At 43.3% G+C, this 18,441-nt stretch overlaps 1 pseudogene; it reads right to left on the reverse strand.

Annotated features, from left to right (window-relative positions):
* Nucleotides 1–5,093: 5,093 nt before the first annotated feature.
* Nucleotides 5,094–15,324, reverse strand: LOC148861002 (uncharacterized; annotated as a pseudogene).
* Between the last annotated feature and the right edge of the window lie 3,117 nt (nt 15,325–18,441).

The following is an 18,441-nucleotide window of genomic DNA, read 5'->3' on the forward strand; positions in this document are numbered from 1 at the left end:
TTTTCTTGGTTTTCCGCTGACATGCCCTGAGTTGACCCCTCGGTCATTACACACAGGCTAAGCTGGGACCCGAGCTCTAGCCTAGTTCAAAAAAAGAAGAGGAAGTTTGCACCAGAGCATTGGAAGGTCGTAGAGGAGGAAGTTGAAAAGTTACTTAACATCGGCTTCATCTGAGATGTACACTACCCTAATTGCTTGTCAAATGTGGTTATGGTAAAGAAAGCTAACGGGAAATGGCAGATCTGTATTGATTTCACAGACCTTAATCGAGTATGCCCCAAGGGCAATTTTCCTTTGCCGAGGATAGACCACCTCATTGATTCCACTATAGGGTACGAGCTACTTCGCTTCATGGATGCCTTCTCTGGATACAATCAGATAAAGATGCACTCAGATGATGAAGAGAAGACCTCATTCATCACCGAACATGGCACATACTGCTACTGTGTGATGCCCTTCGGCCTCAAGAATTCTGGGGCCACCTACCAATCCCTTATCAACAAGGTGTTCAAATAACAGATGGGGAGGAACGTCGAAGCCTATGTGGATGACATGGTAGTGAAGAGCCTGAAAGCCGAGACCCACATCTTGGACCTAACCGAGACCTTTGACACCTTGTGAAAGTACAATATGAAAGTCAACCCTAGTAAGTGTGCCTTCGGCATCACATCAGGCAAGTTCTTAGGTTTTGTCATCACTTAGAGTGGTATTGAGGCTAATCCTAAGAAGATACAGGCCATACTAGACATGGCACCCCCTGGATGGTGAAGGAGACCCAAAAGCTCACCGGCTGAATAGCAGCTCTTAGTCGCTTCAAGTTGAAGTCAGCCGATCGCTGTCTACCCTTCTTCCATGCTATCAAGAAGCTAAAAGAATTTCAATGGATGGAGGAGTGCCAGTGCGCCTTTGATGAGCTCAAGGCATACCTTTCTTCGCCTCCCCTCATCGCCCAACCAGTTGAAGGGGAAACCCTGTACATGTACCTCTCGGCCGGGGATGAAGCAGTTAGTTTAGTCCTCATCAAGGAAGATGGCATGCAAATGTCGGTGTACTATGCGAGCAAGGTCCTTAGCGACATCGAGACCAGGTACCCCGAGATAGAAAAGTTGGCTTTTGCCCTCGTGATTTCAGCAAGGAAACCCTATCCATATTTCTAGGCCCACACTGTAGTGGTCCTGACAAACCAGCCCCTCAAGGTTATCCTTGCCAAACCTGAGACCTCGGGGCACCTGACGAAGTGGGCCATTGAGCTATCTGAGTTTGACATCCAATACCATCTGAGGTCCGCGATCAAAGCACAAGCCCTGGTAGATTTCATAGTAGAATGCACCTTTAGCTGAGTGCTTCGCCAGCCCCCAGAAAATGCTGAGGGGGATAATGTGGACAATGAGGCTCAACCTCGATGGAAGCTCTTTGTCAACGGTTCCTCCAATGCTAAAGGAAGCGAAGCGGGCCTCATCCTCCTCACCCCAAATGATGTTGTCCTGGAGTATGTGTTAAGGTTCGACTCCCAGCATCAAATAATGAAGCCTAGTATGAGGCCCTTCTTGTTGGTCTGCAGCTTGCTAGGGACCTCGGCTCCTCATACGTCGAAGCCTTCAGCGACTCTCAGCTAGTGATGAATCAGTTGAATGGCGAGTATGGGGCCAGGGAGCCAAGTATGTCCAAGTAAATCACCAAAGTCCAAGATCTAGGCCGCCACTTCCAACGCTTCTCCCTGCAATGGGTCCCGCAAGTCGAGAACACACGAGCTTACGCCCTCTCCAAGTTGGCAAGTACCTCAAGCGGATCCCCCGACCAGACTGTGCATGTCGAGAAGCTACTTTGACCCTCCATTGAAGAAACTCGAGTACTCCTAATAGAGGCCAAACCTTCATGGATGGATCCCATCGTCAACTTCCTATCAACTGGATGGTTAACCGAAGACAGAAATGAGGCAAAGTGATGCATATTGCCTACACTAGCAAGTGCACTAATCGATCAAGTAATAAAGTGAAGAATAGATTATCATTCCCACGAGGATTTATACAACAACTACTAGTAACAAATCAGTCAATTGTTATCTAATAAATTGAATTCTTAACCTAATCAAAATTTGAATTCCTAACTTGTAACCTATCCTAACCTGTTCGGATCAAACACCTTTCATGCAATCAAGAAAACAAGTTGTATGTGAACACTACAGATTTGGTCCAGCAACCAATTCTCAAGGTTATTCAATTGAATTGGGATTCAGCCATGGTTGGTGAAACCCTAATGGCATGAACAGTCTCTCTCGAGCACATGCTCATTCTATCCATGAGTGATGATTCTTATATCTCTATCAAGAATCTAACCCCCATGCATGCATTAAAATCTCGAATTCGAAGGGCATCATTTCAAATTTGAATGAACACCAACCGAATCATACAAATTATCACTAAATTGTATTAAATTTGGTTCTTGATTAGCAGATCATATTATCTAAACTCTTTCTCAAGCAATTTAGGCATTCCAAGATTCAATAAGAATTCGGCCACAGCTATAGTAGATTATCTAAACTCTTTCTCAAGCAATTTAGGCATTCCAAGATTCAATAAGAATTCGGCCACAGCTATAGTAGATTATCTAAACTCTTTCTCAAGCAATTTAGGCATTCCAAGATTCAATAAGAATTCGGCCACAACTATAGCAAATTATCTAAACTCTTTCTCAAGCAATTCAGACAGTCCAGCATTCAAGATCAATTCGTCCAAGCTATTCTAACATTTAAATCCCTAATCAAGAAACATCAAGAATGAATCCAATCAATCGAATAACCATAGAGAACTAATTACAGATCTGAATTCTCATGAAATATTGTTCAATTACTAACAAGAAAGAAAAATTAATGGACAAGATTGCATGAAACCCTAGCTGAATTTGGTTACCACTTGCACAAAACCAAGACAAGCTAGAGTCTTGATTGATCTTCGATCTCCTTGAATGGCTTCTTCTCCAATTTCAAATTCAGCAATCTTCTCTTCTCTTGAATCTTCTCTTCTCTCCTCTTCTTATGTCTCTCTTCTCTTAATTTGCAAAAAGGGGTTCAAACACTTTTTCCCTCTTTCTCTTCTCCTTTTATAGTTTTCTCTTTAGCCCTCTCTCTCTTATAAAAGTTTGCTGCCTTTAGGAGCAACTTGGGCTACAACTTGGGCTGTAATTGGGCCTCCCACTTGGTGGGCCAAATGGTCTCCCTTGGAGAGCTCTAGCTAGGCTCTCTCCTTGGGTTCCCCCATAGAGTGCTGCATGGGCCTCATGGGCCTTTCTTCTTTATGGGCCGAATTGCCCTCCTTAGGATTCTCGGCTGGGCCTTTCTTCTAGCTTGGCCAAATTGCTTTCACTTTTGCCCCTTTTACATGGTTTTATGCTATCTTCCCTCTAAGCTGGTCCACATTCTTAATTTCCTGAAATCAACCTAAATTAGGATAAGAAACTATACAAATCAGCATCAAAATCATGCAAAAAACATTATAAATTATGTATAGCTTGCGCACACATCAAACTCCCTCACACTTAAGCTTTTGCTTGTCCTCAAGCAAAGACATCACCCATAAACTGATCACCCCCCATATTATTACCATCTACCAGATGAATTTTAGGATGAGAATGCATTAAGTGGTCGGGAAACCTGCATAAGTATTCTAATTTATCCCCATGATTAGCCATTCTTACCACATACATAAGAGCACATGAAGGGGAGAATATGAGATTCTTCAAGCTCCAACATTCACTTCTATTCAATATGTATAGCAGCTCCTTGATCGCCACCATTGACCATTACTTTCAGCTTGGTCTCAAGTCTGTCAATGCACCTAATTGAGTGTTCAACCAACTTTTGTCCCTTTGAACCTCAGCCGTCACTGAATTCTGTTCTTTTCCCTTTTTTGGGGGTGAGTGCATTTTATGCTTCATCTCACACTAGGCACTTTCTTCTTTCTTTTTTTTTTTGGTGTTAGTGCATTTTATGCTCCATCTCACACTGGTCATAGGCTAGAGGCAGATAACAATACTCATATTCCAAGTTGCTAGTTTTACTATTCAGCTCGGAATAGTGGAGTTTAGACTGAACTCATATCATAAACCGCTAGTTTTACTATTCAGTTCATCACAGTAGAGTCATTTGGACTTTGTCTTTTTCTTCTTCTCTTTTTCCTTTCCTTTCTTTTTCAATTGTTGAACCTCATGCATTAATAGTTCAGATGTGGACTAATAGCTCGAATGATCATTAAGATATCAATCAAGTGCACTATACACATGAAGAAAGTTAGGGCTGGTCATGATGAAAGTCCTATTCAACTTCCTTAACCTCATGCAATGTGATAAAACTGGATCATTCACAAGAATAAATTCTAACACTTACAGTGATTTCCCTCAACTTATTGTATTCCCTCTTGGAATTCACCTTATAAACCACAATAATCTTATGGGAATTTCATTTTATTCGGCCTATCAATGCATGTATGTGTTGGGGTGATGAGGTGCATAGCTACAGCCTAACTCCCCCACACTTAACATGAACACTTCCCTCAATGTTCCTAGTGATAAAATGTAAAGATGAAACCAGCAATGAGGGTATTTTCCTGAAGAGAATTATCAAGTAATGAGAGGGGTTTAGAGGAGTTCCCTGAAGAGTGTTCTGAAATCTAGAATAGCTCCTTAGTTTGGAACCTCTAATTGTTAAGAACCACATAAAAAAGTTGGAGGAGAGCATGATAAATACTTAAGAGATTAGCAATCTACCAAATTAACATCCTAGTAAAGAAACCCGAATGATACGGAAAAGAAAATTAGAAAAACAAATGAAAATAAAAACTACTCATCAATATTGGGTTGCCTCCAAATAAGCGCTTGTTTTCAGTTTGAAGCTCGACCTTCCAGTAGGATTACCAGTAGTCTAGGTATATAGTGGATGGAGTGGGCAATGTTCCACCCACTATATATGGCTTGAGGTGCTAACCATTGACCTTAAATGTGCATTGTGTCGGGTGAGTGACCTCTACGGCTCCATAGGGGAAAACTTGTGTGATGGTGAAGGGTCCAAACCATCTTGATTTCGGCTTGCCCGAGAACAACTAGAGATGTGAATTATACAATAACACTTGCTGGCCCACATGAAAATCATGTCTCAACAAGTTCTTATCATGACATCTTTTAGTTCTCTCCTTGTAAACCTTGGCATTTTCGTAGGCTGCAAGTCTGAATTCATCCATCTCATTCAGCTGCAATCGTCTCTCGGCTCCTGTGGCCTGTGAATCAAAATTCAATAACTTAAGTGCCCAATATGACTTATGTTCCAATTCAACAGGTAAATGACATGCTTTTCCAAAAACTAACCTGTATGGGGACATGCCGATGGGTGTTTTATATGTAGTTCTACATGCCCATAATGCATCATCAAACTTGATTGCCCAGTCCTTCCTAGAAGAGTCCACCGTTCTCTCCAAGATTCTTTTGAGTTCCCTATTAGCTAACTCGACTTGGCCACTGGTTTGAGGGTGATATGGGGTTGCTAATTTGTGTGTAACACCATATTTTCACATCAGATGCTCAAATTGGGTGTTGCAGAAATGAGTTGCCCTATCACTAATTATAGCTCGAGGTGTGCCGAATCGGGTGAATAGCTTTTTAAGGAAGTGTACTACCCTCCTAGAGTAAATTGTGGGTAAAGCCATGGCTTCCACCCATTTAGATACATAGTCAACAGCCACTAGGATGTACTTGTTACCAAAAGAATTCGGGAAGGGTCCCATGAAGTCTATACTCCACACATAAAAAATTTCACAAATTAAGATATTAGTGAGGGTCATCTTATTTTGTCGGGAGATATTACCTGTTCTCTGGCATTGGTCACATGTGGACACATACCTGTGAGAAACAAGGTTGGCCAATAGAAACCTGATTGCAAAACCTTGGCTGTAGTGTGGTTGGCTCCGAAGTGGCCTCCCGCTTCTCTATCATGGAAGTACCGAAGCACTGACTCCATCTCCTCCTCGGGTACACACCTCCTTATGATCTGATCTGCACATAATTTGTACAGAAAGGGATCCTCCCACAAATAGTGTTTCACATCAGAGAAGAATTTCTTCCTCTGCTGATATGAAAGATGAGGAGGGATAACATGTCCAGCTAGATAATTAGCAAAATCAGCATACCAAGGTGATGCATCTACCTGAATGGAGTAGAGATGTTCATCCGGAAACTCCTCTCGTATGGTGCTGATTGTCTTCTCTTCTAACTCCGCATTGACTAATTGGGAAAGATGACCAGCAGCTAGGTTCTCGGTACCTTTCTTGTCACGGATCTCAATATCAAATTCTTGCAGTAGCAGGATCCACCTAATCAGCCTCGGTTATGCATCCTTCTTTGCAAGTAGGTGTCTTAATGCCAAGTGATCTGTACACACAATGGACAAAATCAGATATGAACAAAACTTATCAAAAGCAAAGATTACCACTAGTAGATTCTTTTCAGTTGTGGTGTAATTCTGTTGAGCACCATTCAAGGTTCTGCTAGCATAATAGATCGGCTGAAAGTGCTTGTTCATTCTTGGCCCTAGAACAGCTCCCACGGCTGAATCACTCGCATCACACATCAACTCAAAAGGAAGTGTTCAATCCGGTGCTATCATGATTGGGGCATTGATCAACTTTGTTAGATAGTGTATAACCTTATCTCCAATCAGATTGATGTACATTATGACATTTATTGTAAATGAATAAAGTACATATTTGATTCATGTTATAGTGGTGTATTTCTATGTAAAATGCTTAAACTGGACACTTATGAGACTCATTGACGGGTTGTCGAAGCCCTCAAATTAGTACTAGTCCCATAATAAAATATTTGTAGTAAAAGTGGTACTAGGTCGAATCCCACAGGGAGCTAACAGTAATCTCTCAGCCGAATGAATATTATCACTGAGTGGGAAAATTAAATAACTGAAATTATAAGAGAGTAATAGAAAACTAAACAAACATGAGAAATTAGTCTTACCGAATTCTGGTTCAAGGGTTCAAGTTTTGGTAGTCTTGCAATTCAAGCATTTAACCTTAGATTTATTAGGATAGCCATAATAAACCTTGTGTTTTCCTAATTCAACTGACCAAACCCAGCATTCGATCAACACTTATCACTAATCAACTAGGTATGATAGCGTTCCATATCAATTAGTGATAGCATTAAGCTTTGTGAAAATAGTTAAACCAAAATAACAATAATTGAGATAGTTGCAATTATCGAATCTTATTCCATCGATTCCCTTTAGGTTAAAACATGTCAATACATTGGTCAAAGGCTGTCATGAACAATTGACCCAGAAAGATATTAACCTAATTGCTACTTGTACCACTATTTGTGACAATTACAGATCACCGAACCATGGATAGCAGTAGGAAAATCAATATTAATTAATTTGTCAGACTAATTAACATTAACATCCAATGAGAATATGCACAAGAACTAATGAATACTTGAATTAAAAAGCAAGAACTTGAATTAAATACAGAACCTCACAATGGCACAATCGAACCTCCCCCCTTGAACCAGAAAGAGAAAGCTTAGCTACTCATGATCTTCGAACTCTCCATGCTCTGCTTCTCAATGGTCGAACTGCTCTCTTGGTAGCTTGAGTTGCTTGATGATCTCTTGGATCCTTGAGTTGAGTGATGCTAGAGCTGGTCTGCCCCCCTCTTTATATAGCAGAGGGAGAGGGCTGTTTTCCAACTCCTTTTAGGAGATTAACTTCAAATTAGAAAGTCCTAATCTGTTTTGAGCAAATCCTATCCTATCCCTTATCTAGTGATCTAATCCAATCTTCTTATCTTGATAGGATTACATTCAAGAATTTAAATCTAATAAGACTCTCTTTCTGGAGGTTACATTTGAAATTGAGGCTCTTGGCTTCTTGAATTCGAGTTGGGCTGCTTTAAGAACTTGGGCTGCCACAAGGCTCTTCTGCGAGTTGGGCTTCAGTTGTAAAATGGGCCTGACTACGAACTTGCTCTGACTTCGAGGCCGATTTCGTATTCGATGCGAACCGAATCTGTCAAAACCCAAAACATAAAAGTTGTGGGCCTTTCTTTTATCTTTCTGATTCCTCTCAAATTATCCAATTCGGAGTCCGAAATTGAGAGTTATGCCCAGATTACTAACTGTTGCCGAAATTGTGCAAAATCATCCGAATTGCCCTATTTTTTTCCAATTGCCTTCTTTCTTGCCCTGAATCGAAATACAAGAGTAATGAGTCCATTTAAGTGCTAAATTAACCTAAAAGAGTGAATATTAGGGGATAAAAATAGGGTACTTTTTAGTCTCATTACTCATGTTAGTTTAGAATGTTCACAGCCGTTGGATAAGTCTGGGGAGATTTTTCCTGCTAAGGCTGACACTGATGTGCCGCCAAGTGTTGGGGTGGCCTGTCTCAGCTGCCAAGGTGAGACCCGAGGTACATGTAGTGTAGGTTTATTTGAAACCCTAAACCGGACCAGATTTCCAGTATTGCCTTGGACCTTGGTGATTAGTAGGCAAAACTGGAAAGTTACACCTGACCCCTAGACTCGATTATGATACTACACTAGGTGTCAGATTGGGCTGTCTTTATATGCCAATCAGTGAGATCCTTAGCGGGGGTCAAAACCTGGGTATGTTGGGACAGTCTGAGAATTCATCTGAGTGGGTGATCATAGTGACAAGATCAGCCCCTTTGTCGGACAAAGGTAATGATCGGGGATGCACTCTCTTTGATGGAAACCAAGACTGTCGACAGCCGATTTCAATCGTTGAAATTTGTTTTGCAAAATATATTTTATATATGGATATAAATATATATATATATATATGATTTCAAATTGTTTGCAAAAGGTTTTAAGTCCTGGGATCCATCTGAGCAGAGAGTGCAACACAGTTCTTTGCAGCCGAGGGAGAGGTCCTCTCTTGTCAGATAGTGTTTGATCATTATGGGCTGAGAGGTTCAGTGCAAGACCATTGAGGGTAATACTTGATGGGTTAATCTTGCATCTGCACACAGTCCATGGGTTTTTATAAGGTGGCTTGGCCCAGGGACCACATAGTGTAAGTGTTAAGCCAATTAGGAGTCCATGTGATGGGCTTCAGGGGGTTCACTGTCCTTTCAGTGAATTTGGCCATGCCTTGTAACAGAGGCTAGGCTGAACCCATGTGGCTGATGCGTAGAGCAATGTTTGGGTCCCACGCTATACAAAGAAGCCCAAGTGGGCAGTAGGTTGGAAGTTGTTTGAGCACTTAGACTTATTGGGCCTAAAGCCCATTTCGAACTGGCCTAATTTGACTAGTTAAATAAGGGGGGTGGATCTGGGATTAAATCAGCAGATAGGATAGGGTCTTACCCTATCCACTCAGAGTGTCTAGATCTGAAAACCTCCTAATGAGATTAGGAGAGAGCTGATCTAATTTGCAGATAAGATAAGGGCTTATCCTTATCTCTTAAAGAGAACTCATTATCCAAATACAGATTTGGATTAGGAAACTCCTAATGAGATTAGAAGCTCTCTTTAAGGCTATAAAAGGAGGAGGGGGGACGAACCATTCAGCCCATCCCAAATTCTAGAGATCAGATCTCAGTTTACATAGAGAGAAGACATCACTAATGTAATTGTGCCATCTTCTCCCTGTGTTTCCTCTAGTTGCCACCACACTGCTAGTTTGATCTCCATCCTTTGTAGGAGCGATCAAGAGGTGTCTTGATACCAGTCTTTAGAGAAAGGCTGATTAGAAGTCGTGCTCACTGCCTCCATCGTATTCTTGCTAAAGAATTCATTTCGTTGGATGGACCCTACTAATTCTGCTCCACCATTTGCTGTGTCATCTTCAATGGGAGCAGTCTTTGGAGTCTTTCTTTGGGCGTGAACACTTTCGTTGGGAGATATTGTATCTTCGTATCAGGTATATCCCTCTCCTACAGTTTTGGTTTAGATCTGGTTCGGATCAAGATTGATCCTTGAAAAATGCAGTTTTTCTAAAACAGGGAATGTGATTCCTAGATGGGAGAGAGGAAATTTTTGAAATTTCGCTCTACCTTCCTGCAGGGTTTGGCCATCCCTATGATGGATCTCTCATCCCTTCAAGCTTGTCCTTCAGGATGTTGAATGCTTGTAGGCATTCGTTTGTGAATTCGAAGGGCACATCTTTTTGAAGCAAAGTGGACAATGGCTTAGCTATCTTGGAGAAATCCTTGATAAATCTTCTATAAAACTCAGCATGTCCCAAGAAGCTTCTCACAGATCGGACGGATGTTGGTGGTGGCAACTTCTCAATTGTCTCCACCTTGGCTCTATCAACCTCAAAACCTCTCTGTGAAATCTTGTGCCCAAGTACAATGCCTTCTTGCACCATGAAATGGCACTTCTCCCAATTCAGCACTAGATGTGTGTCCTTACACCGCCTAAGCACCTTCTCCAAGTTATTCAAGCAAGCAAGAAATGAAGAACCGAGGACTGAGAAATCATCCATGAAGACCTCCATGAACTTTTCAACCATATCAGAAAGTATTACTATCATACACCTCTAAAAAGTTGTTGGAGCATTGCATAACCCGAATGGCATCCTTCTATAGGCAAAGGTACCATAGGGGCAAGTGAAGGTGGTCTTCTCTTGATCCTTCGGTGAGATTGGAACCTGATTATAACTTGAATACCCATCCAAGAAACAATAATACTCATGTTTATTGTATTAAATTTGGTTCTTCAGTTCTTGATACAAGTTATCTCTAAATTGTATTAAATTCAGTTCTTGATTAGCATATCAGATTATCTAAACTCTTTCTCAAGCAATTTAGACATTCCAAGATTCAAGAACAATTCGACCACAACTATAGCAGATTATCTAAACTTTTTCTCAAGCAATTCAGACAGTCCAACATTCAAGATCAATTTGGCCAAACTATTCTAACATTTAAAACCCTAATAAAGAAACATCAAGAATGAATCCAATCAATCGAACAATCCTAGAGAACTAATTACAGATCTGAATTCTCATGAAACATTGTTCAATTACTAACAAGAAAGAGAAATTAATGGACAAGATTGCATGAAACCCTAGCTGAATTCGGTTACCACTTGGGCAAAACCAAAGAAGAAGACAACCTAGAGTCTTGACTGATCTTCGATCTCCTTGAATGGATTCTTCTCCAATTTTGAATTCAGCAATCTTCTCTTCTCTCTCTTCTCTTAATTTGCAAAATGGGGTTTGAACACTTTTTCCCTCTTTCTCTTCTCCTTTTATAGTTTTCTCTTTAGCCCTCTCTCTCTCTTCTAAAAGGTTGCTACCTTTAGGAGCTCCTTGGGCTGCAACTTGGGCTGCAATTGGGCCTCCCACTTGGTGGGCCAAATGGTCTCCCTTGGAGAACTTCGGCTAGGCTCTCTCCTTGGGTTCCCCCATAGAGTGCTGCATGGGTCTTGCTTCTTTATGGGCCGAATTTCCCTCCTTAGGATTCTCGTTGGGCCTTTCTTCTAGTTGGGCCAAATTGCTTCCACTTTTGCCCATTTTACATGGTTTTATGCTATCTTCCCTCTAAGCTGGTCCACGCTCTTAATTTCTTGAAATCAACCTAAATTAGGGTAACAAACTATATAAATCAGCATCAAAACCATGCATAAAACATTAGAAATTATGTGTAGCTTGCGCACACATCACAAAGCAACTCAGACGACAGGCAGCCCACTATGCCCTACTGGAAGGGAAACTGTATTGAGGATCCTTCACCTTGCCCTACCTCTGATGCCTTCGCTCGGAGGAAGGCAACTATGTGCTACAAGATATTCATGAAGGCGTCTATGGTAATCATCTCGGTGGGAGAGCCCTATCCCAAAAAGCCCTAAGGTTGGGCTACTTCTAGCCTACCCTCCATAAAGACGCAGCTGGATTGGTGCAAAAGTGTGATCCATGTTAGAGGCATGCCAACTTATGCCACCAACTGGCCACCACTCTCTTAACCCTTAGCAACTCATGGCCCTTTGCTAAATGGGGCATGAACCTCCTTGGTCCCTTTCCTCCAGCCACAGGGGGCAGAATGTACCTCGTTGTCACAGTAGACTAGTTCACCAAGTTGGTAGAAGCCGAGCCTTTGGCCACCATCACAGCGTGAGCCATCCAAACTTTCTTTTGGAAAAACATTATCTGCCACTTTGGCCTACCCTACATGTTGGTCACCGACAATGGGAAGCAATTTGATGACACTAAGTTCCCCGAGTGGTGTGCCTCCTTTGGTATCAAGCAACAAAACACCTTAGTTGGCTATCCTCAAACCAACGGCCTAGATGAGGTCACCAATAGGACAATACTAGATGGGCTGAAGACCAGATTGGACCGACCTAAAGGCCTATGGACTGAAGAATTAAACGTTGTACTCTAGGCTTACTGAACTACGCCTCGAACAGCCACGGGAGAAACTCCCTTCAACTTAACCTACAACATAGAAGTAGTAATCCCAACAGAGATCAGCCAACCAACACTTTGAGTTGAGGCGTACATTGAAGCTAAGAATGATGAAGCCCTCAGAGTAAACTGAAACCTATTGGAAGAAATCTGAGAGCAAGCACAGATAAGGGTACCAGCAACGAGTGGTCCGCTACTACAACTCTAGGGTAAAAGAAAGACACTATCAAGAGGGAAACCTTGTCCTCAGAAAAGTCATGGTTCCCGAACCCGGAGTAGGGAAGTTGGGCCCCAACTAGGAAGGCCCCTACAGAATCAAGCGATTCGTCGGCCCTGACACTTTTCACTTGTAACACCTAAATGGAAGACCTGTACCTCGGAGGTGGAACTCGAAAAACCTCCGGATGTAGTACAAGTGATTGTAACTTCTTTTTGAAATTATAGAATGAATGAAGCAAAGTTCCTCCTCGGCCTAATGCTCAGTGCATGTACCTACTAAGTTCTTACAACTCTTCGGCCTCGTGACTGGCAGGGGGACATAGCCCCCTCCGAGGGCTATACTCCCTTGCTAGACTGACGCCAAGACTTAATGAATAAGTAGCGGACACCCTAGATAAAGACTTAATATGTCAAAATACACCAGGATGGCCAAGGCCCCATGTGCCTCAACGCCCCACCTCGGCAGCGGCTAGCCTCCTGAACTTTCACACTTAGCGCTACCAGCAAAGGAAGCCAACCTCCTCAGAGTGTTGTGCTAGACCTCATCAAAACATACGCGCAGGGACATGGGAGCCAGGTGAGCCTCGACTCTGCCTAGGCCCCACGGAGCCAAACAAGCCTTAGCTCTGTCTCGGCCACCCCCCTAATAGGACTGGCCATCTCGGCCTCATTGAAGCTAATACACGGGTATACGGGAGCCAGGTAAGCTTTGGCTCTGCCTAGGCCCCATAGAGCTAGACGAGCCTTAGCTCTGCCTTGACCACTCCTCAGTACAACAGGCCACTTCGGCCTCGCCAAAGTCAACACTTAGAAGAGTGGGAGACAGGCAAGCCTTAGCTCAGCCTCGGCCCCCACCCTTACGTCGACAGGTCATCTTGCTATTTACTTAAGTATAAGGGAAGAGAGCCAGGTGAGCCTCATGCTCCGCTTCGGCCTCCCCATCACAGGCCTCTTCGGCCTTGCCTAAGTGAATGCTTAGAAGGGCGTTAGGCCAGGAAAGCCCCGGCTTAGCCATGGAGGTTTTGCCTCAGACATCCCTCCACCACGCTTCTAACACACAAAGTAAACTGAAGAGAACTGTGTTTGTCTCACGCAGTGTTTTTTCTTTTGGAGGGGCAAGGACCCTTCGGCAACAAAAGCATAAGTACAAAAGCGATGCAAAAAATACAAGGGAAAACAACACAACAAAGCACAAGTACAACATTTGAGGCAAAGATAAAAAATGCCACTAATTTTCATTATGTACAAATTTTCTGGCTTTACAAAATTGTCTCATAGCCCCTCGGGTAGAACATATGTACAATGTCAAAAAAAAAAGAAAAAAAGAAGAGTGAAAAAGCTTGGCTTAAGCCTCATCACCATCCAAAGGAGGAAGTGCAAAATCAGCAGCCTCTTCGGGAGAGTCCGGGATCACCTTCAAAGATTTGGCATCAAAGTCTGGAAGCACCGCAACAAGTGCCTTCTTGGTGTCCTTGATCCCGTCCAAGTAAACCCCGAAAGCAAGATCGATTAACTCATTGGCTCATTTCCCTACCTCTTGGGCCCTCTTCTTAGCCCTAGTTGCCTTCTATTCGGCGCCTGTAGCCCTCTTAGCTGCCTCCTCGACCGCCTGCTTGTTCGCCTTGGCGATGTCTACCTCGGCTTGATGGAGACGCCATTCGGCCTAAAAAATGAGGCTCTCTGCACGAGCCCTCTCCATCTGCTCTTGGGAAAGGAGGTTCTGCATCTTCTTTAGCTTCTCTTTGGCCTCCATGCGAAGCTTTTGTTCATTGCTGAAGTATTGCTGGAACTCACAGTGCTAGTCAACGACAGTGGTGGCGACTTACTGAAACTTGTCTTTCTCAGCCTCCAGCTTGTCCATGTTGGCTAGGGTCAGTTTGAGCCGATCCCCTAGCCCAACAAAGTGAAGACAAACCTGCAATGAGAAAACAGTTAGCACCCAATCGATAAACAAAGAAAAGAAGGAAAGGAAAGGGGAGCAAGTTGTTACCTCAGCCAGGCTCTACAGCCGCTGCTTGAACAACCTATCCGGGGCCATCCCTAGCATATGGAAGCGGTCCCGTGCCAGGAGAGCCCCACTCACCAACATCGGGCCAACTCCTACGTTATGGGTAGAGTCCCCTTCGCGGATCGCCCACTCAGGGCAAAAGATTTGGTCAAATCACCGGGCGAGCTCCTCCAACGGTGTGGGAGAAGAAAATGGCCCCATTCGCTCCTTATAGGGCCTCCTCGGGGTGTCACTGACAGAACTCCCGGTGTGGGCCATCTTCTGCTGCAGTTGACCCCTATGACCGCCTTGGCCACCACCAGCATTTCCACAATGGCTCCTATCGCATTGGGTGCCAGTTGGATAAGGGTAATCCCGTACACCCTTAGCAGGTCAGAGATCAACGGATGAAGGGGGAACCGAAGACCGAATTGGAGGAAGTGTTGATAAACACAAATCTCCCCCTCCTTGGGAGTCCACGGCCGATCACCCACCTCGGGTGCCCTTACCCCATAGGACGAAGGGATGAAGTATTGCATTGTCAGGGCCTTGACCTGATCCCACTTCAAAGAACCTTCGAACTCTGGGTGAGAAGGATTAGTCTCGGCCACTACCCTGACAACACTCTCAACCCTCGCCTCGGGGATGAGATCTATGTCCTTCTCCGCCTCGGCCTCCCTTGGCGTCATAGATGCAACGCTCTCATAGGGAGGGTCATTGCCTCAGTGGATGCCTTCGGCTCCCTCAGAGGTTACCCTCTCCTGGAGCACCTCCACCTCACACCGAAGGGGAACAAAAATAGAAGGGATTAAAGGGGAAGGGGAGATGGGGTTCGAATGGAGCTCCCCTCTGATACATTCGGAAGTTCATAGCACTCAGGCCCAGAATCTTAGAAAGACAAGTTGAGTTCACTTGAAGACGAAAGCACTTGGAGGAAAAATGACAAGAATTCTGTTGTTGAAGCCCCTATAAAGAGGAACAAACGGCCAAGATCTCTTGAGGTCTAACGACTGAGAAGCCGTTGCCTCTACAATTCAATCATGGCACGCCGCCTGACACTCAACATTGGAAGGCAAAATGACACGCTAGCAATGGCTCAGATCATCCCTGATCCAACGAACATGAAACGCCTCTGCACTTGCGATCTAGCCACACCGCACCTCTGAATGCCCATCCATGGAAGGCGAAACGACGCTCAGGGTGCACCTGTGATCCAGCCGTGCCGCACCCCTGAGCGCTCACCCTCGGAAGATGAAATGATGCTCAAGACAGACTAGCGCGTCCGCCCAAAGTGACCCGCCGGTCTGGGCTGGCCGTTCCTAGGAACATGCACGTGGGTCCAACCAAAAAGTCGTCTCGTGCATGGATCCTCGGGCCTTACGGGCCCCTCGACTTCATAGGTCCCTGACCTAAACAGTCTTCGGCTTTACAGACCTTCGGCCCCTTAGGTCCTCGGCCCAGATGACGGCACCAAAGCATCCACACTGAGCATGCCCCCCAAGTCACTTGTCCAAAGCGGCAGTGCCATAGACCACTCCCAGCCTCGACCCAACTTTTAAAGATGAACCAAGCAGAGGTGAGAAAGAGGATGCCACTGTAGGGTACACCTCGGCTACCAGATTCACTGGCACTCACCACTACTACTCCCATCAACCGAAGCCAAATTTTTCTCTTGGCCTTGGGAGTGGGGGGCAAGTGATGTGGGGTGACCCAACCCAACCCATTTGGGGTTGGGAGGCCCATCCCACAAGCGACAGATTCGGGAACGAGATCCGCTATAGCAGGGGTTACCCTTTTCCCCTCGTACGGAGCTAATCACAGAGCGCCCACGCGTCCTCGTAGAGCTCTCTGATTGCTCTCGTATGACACCCATCTCAGGCGTTCATCTCCATCTACCTCTAGGCAGCTCAAGTATAAATAGGGGTACCCCCCTCCAGGTAAGGGGAGGAGTCTAATACAATCGACATCTGAATTTGGAACTGGTCTCAAAAACTATATGCTAGTTCCCCTCTTCGTACCCCATACTAACTTGAACGTTGCAGACTCTACCTCGGGTTCTCACTCGGGGCCTCTGACATATTCTGTCTTGCAGTACCTCGGCCACCTACCTTTGGCTTCCGCAATACTTAGAGCCTCTTCGGCCTCAGCCTTAGCAGCAACCTCTCTGAACCCTTGAAGCATTCGGCCATCCTCAAGAGCCTAGGGGCAAAATTATTTTGTTGTCCTCGACCAATCCAAGCACTAGCTTTCTAGAAAAATGAAAAGATGGTGGAGAGTTATAGCTTGATGGTGAATTATGCATTTTAACAGAAATTTCTCATAAATTACCACATATCAAACTTTCTAGAAAATGAAAAGACCATTTATATGAGAGCTATAATTTTTTTTCCGGGATCGCATTTATTGGATATACCCTACACAAAAGATTGCCAAACAGGTCGGTTGAAGGGAAATGAATTTTCAGAATTTAGATGACGTCGTCTTGTCTTCATTATATATGGATTTTGCAAACGTGCAGAAATGAAGGATTTAATATCGGAGAAGTTTGATTGATTCTTCTACGCGTCGAGTACAGCTGGCTCTTTTAGGCTTTTTGGTTGACATTTTTCCACCCAAGTAACCGTAGCCGTGTAAACCATGAACCGTCTATCTTCTTTTCCTTCCTACCGATCCAATCATTAGTTATGCGATCCTTTGGTTACCGTATCTAAACACAGCCATATTACGAATTACGATAACTTATTCCATTATTTTCAATAATAAATTGTTAGAAGTTAGAACCGTAAGTACCATTCCCTGTTAATGGCTTTGTAACATCAAAATAAAAAATAAATTCATCCTGATTATCGTCAAATCAAATAATTGGCCTAACGATGCTATAGACCACCTTAATGGTCTATACAACATTAAGGTAGTGTTTGACATTGATACCGTTTTTTGTAAAAATGACATTAGATCGATGTTATGTTAGAAAAAACAGTGTTTTAGAAAACATTTTCTTATTTGGTATCATCCTTTTTAGAAAAAATGTTTCTCTAGATCATGCCGTGGAAATCGATAAGGTGTGGTATGAAAAAATATCAAATTCAATGTTTTCTCAGAAAATAACTCATTATTGTTAGTGGTGCAATGATGTGACATCAATGTAGCATCATTGCACCACTGTTATTGTTAGTAGATCAATGTTTAAAACAGTTATACAACATTGATACCAAACAAAACCAGTGTTATTTTCTCAGAGAATAGCCTAAATGTTAGCATTGATGCGAAAAAAAAAAAAGACATTTTTTAAGAAAACGTTGCAACGGACCCTCATGCATACAGTACCATTTTCTCAAAAAACATGTTTGAAGCAACAACATTGATGCCAAATATCTACTAATACTTTACGCGCTAAAGTGTGAACAGCACCATTCCACTAAACAACGAATAAATTTCACTGAGAATCGTTGAGTCAGATGTTTTATTGAGCTAGTTGAATGAAATTGCTTTCATGATCTTATTTTTTTCAAAAATAAAATAAATAAATAACTGGTCCGCAGGGCGGGTCACCAGCCAGTTAGGCTAATTTGGTAGAAGTGTTAAAATGAAAAAAAAACATTCATTTTCTTGTTTAACCAAAGGAGGGAAAATTAGTTCTCCCTACCATTTCCAGAGGTTAACCAAATAATGCATGGGGAAAACAATTCTGTTCCCTTTTGCTTTCTCATCCCTTCTTTTCTTTCAAATTAATCTAAATTGGGCTGGTTTAATTCGGGTTCAAATCAATCCTAGCCCAATCCAAATTACCCGACCCTAACATTAAC

The sequence above is a fragment of the Nelumbo lutea genome, chromosome 4 (genome assembly GCF_056320005.1).
Source record: "Nelumbo lutea isolate HS-2025 chromosome 4, American lotus-T2T, whole genome shotgun sequence".
NCBI classification, from domain to species: domain Eukaryota; kingdom Viridiplantae; phylum Streptophyta; class Magnoliopsida; order Proteales; family Nelumbonaceae; genus Nelumbo; species Nelumbo lutea.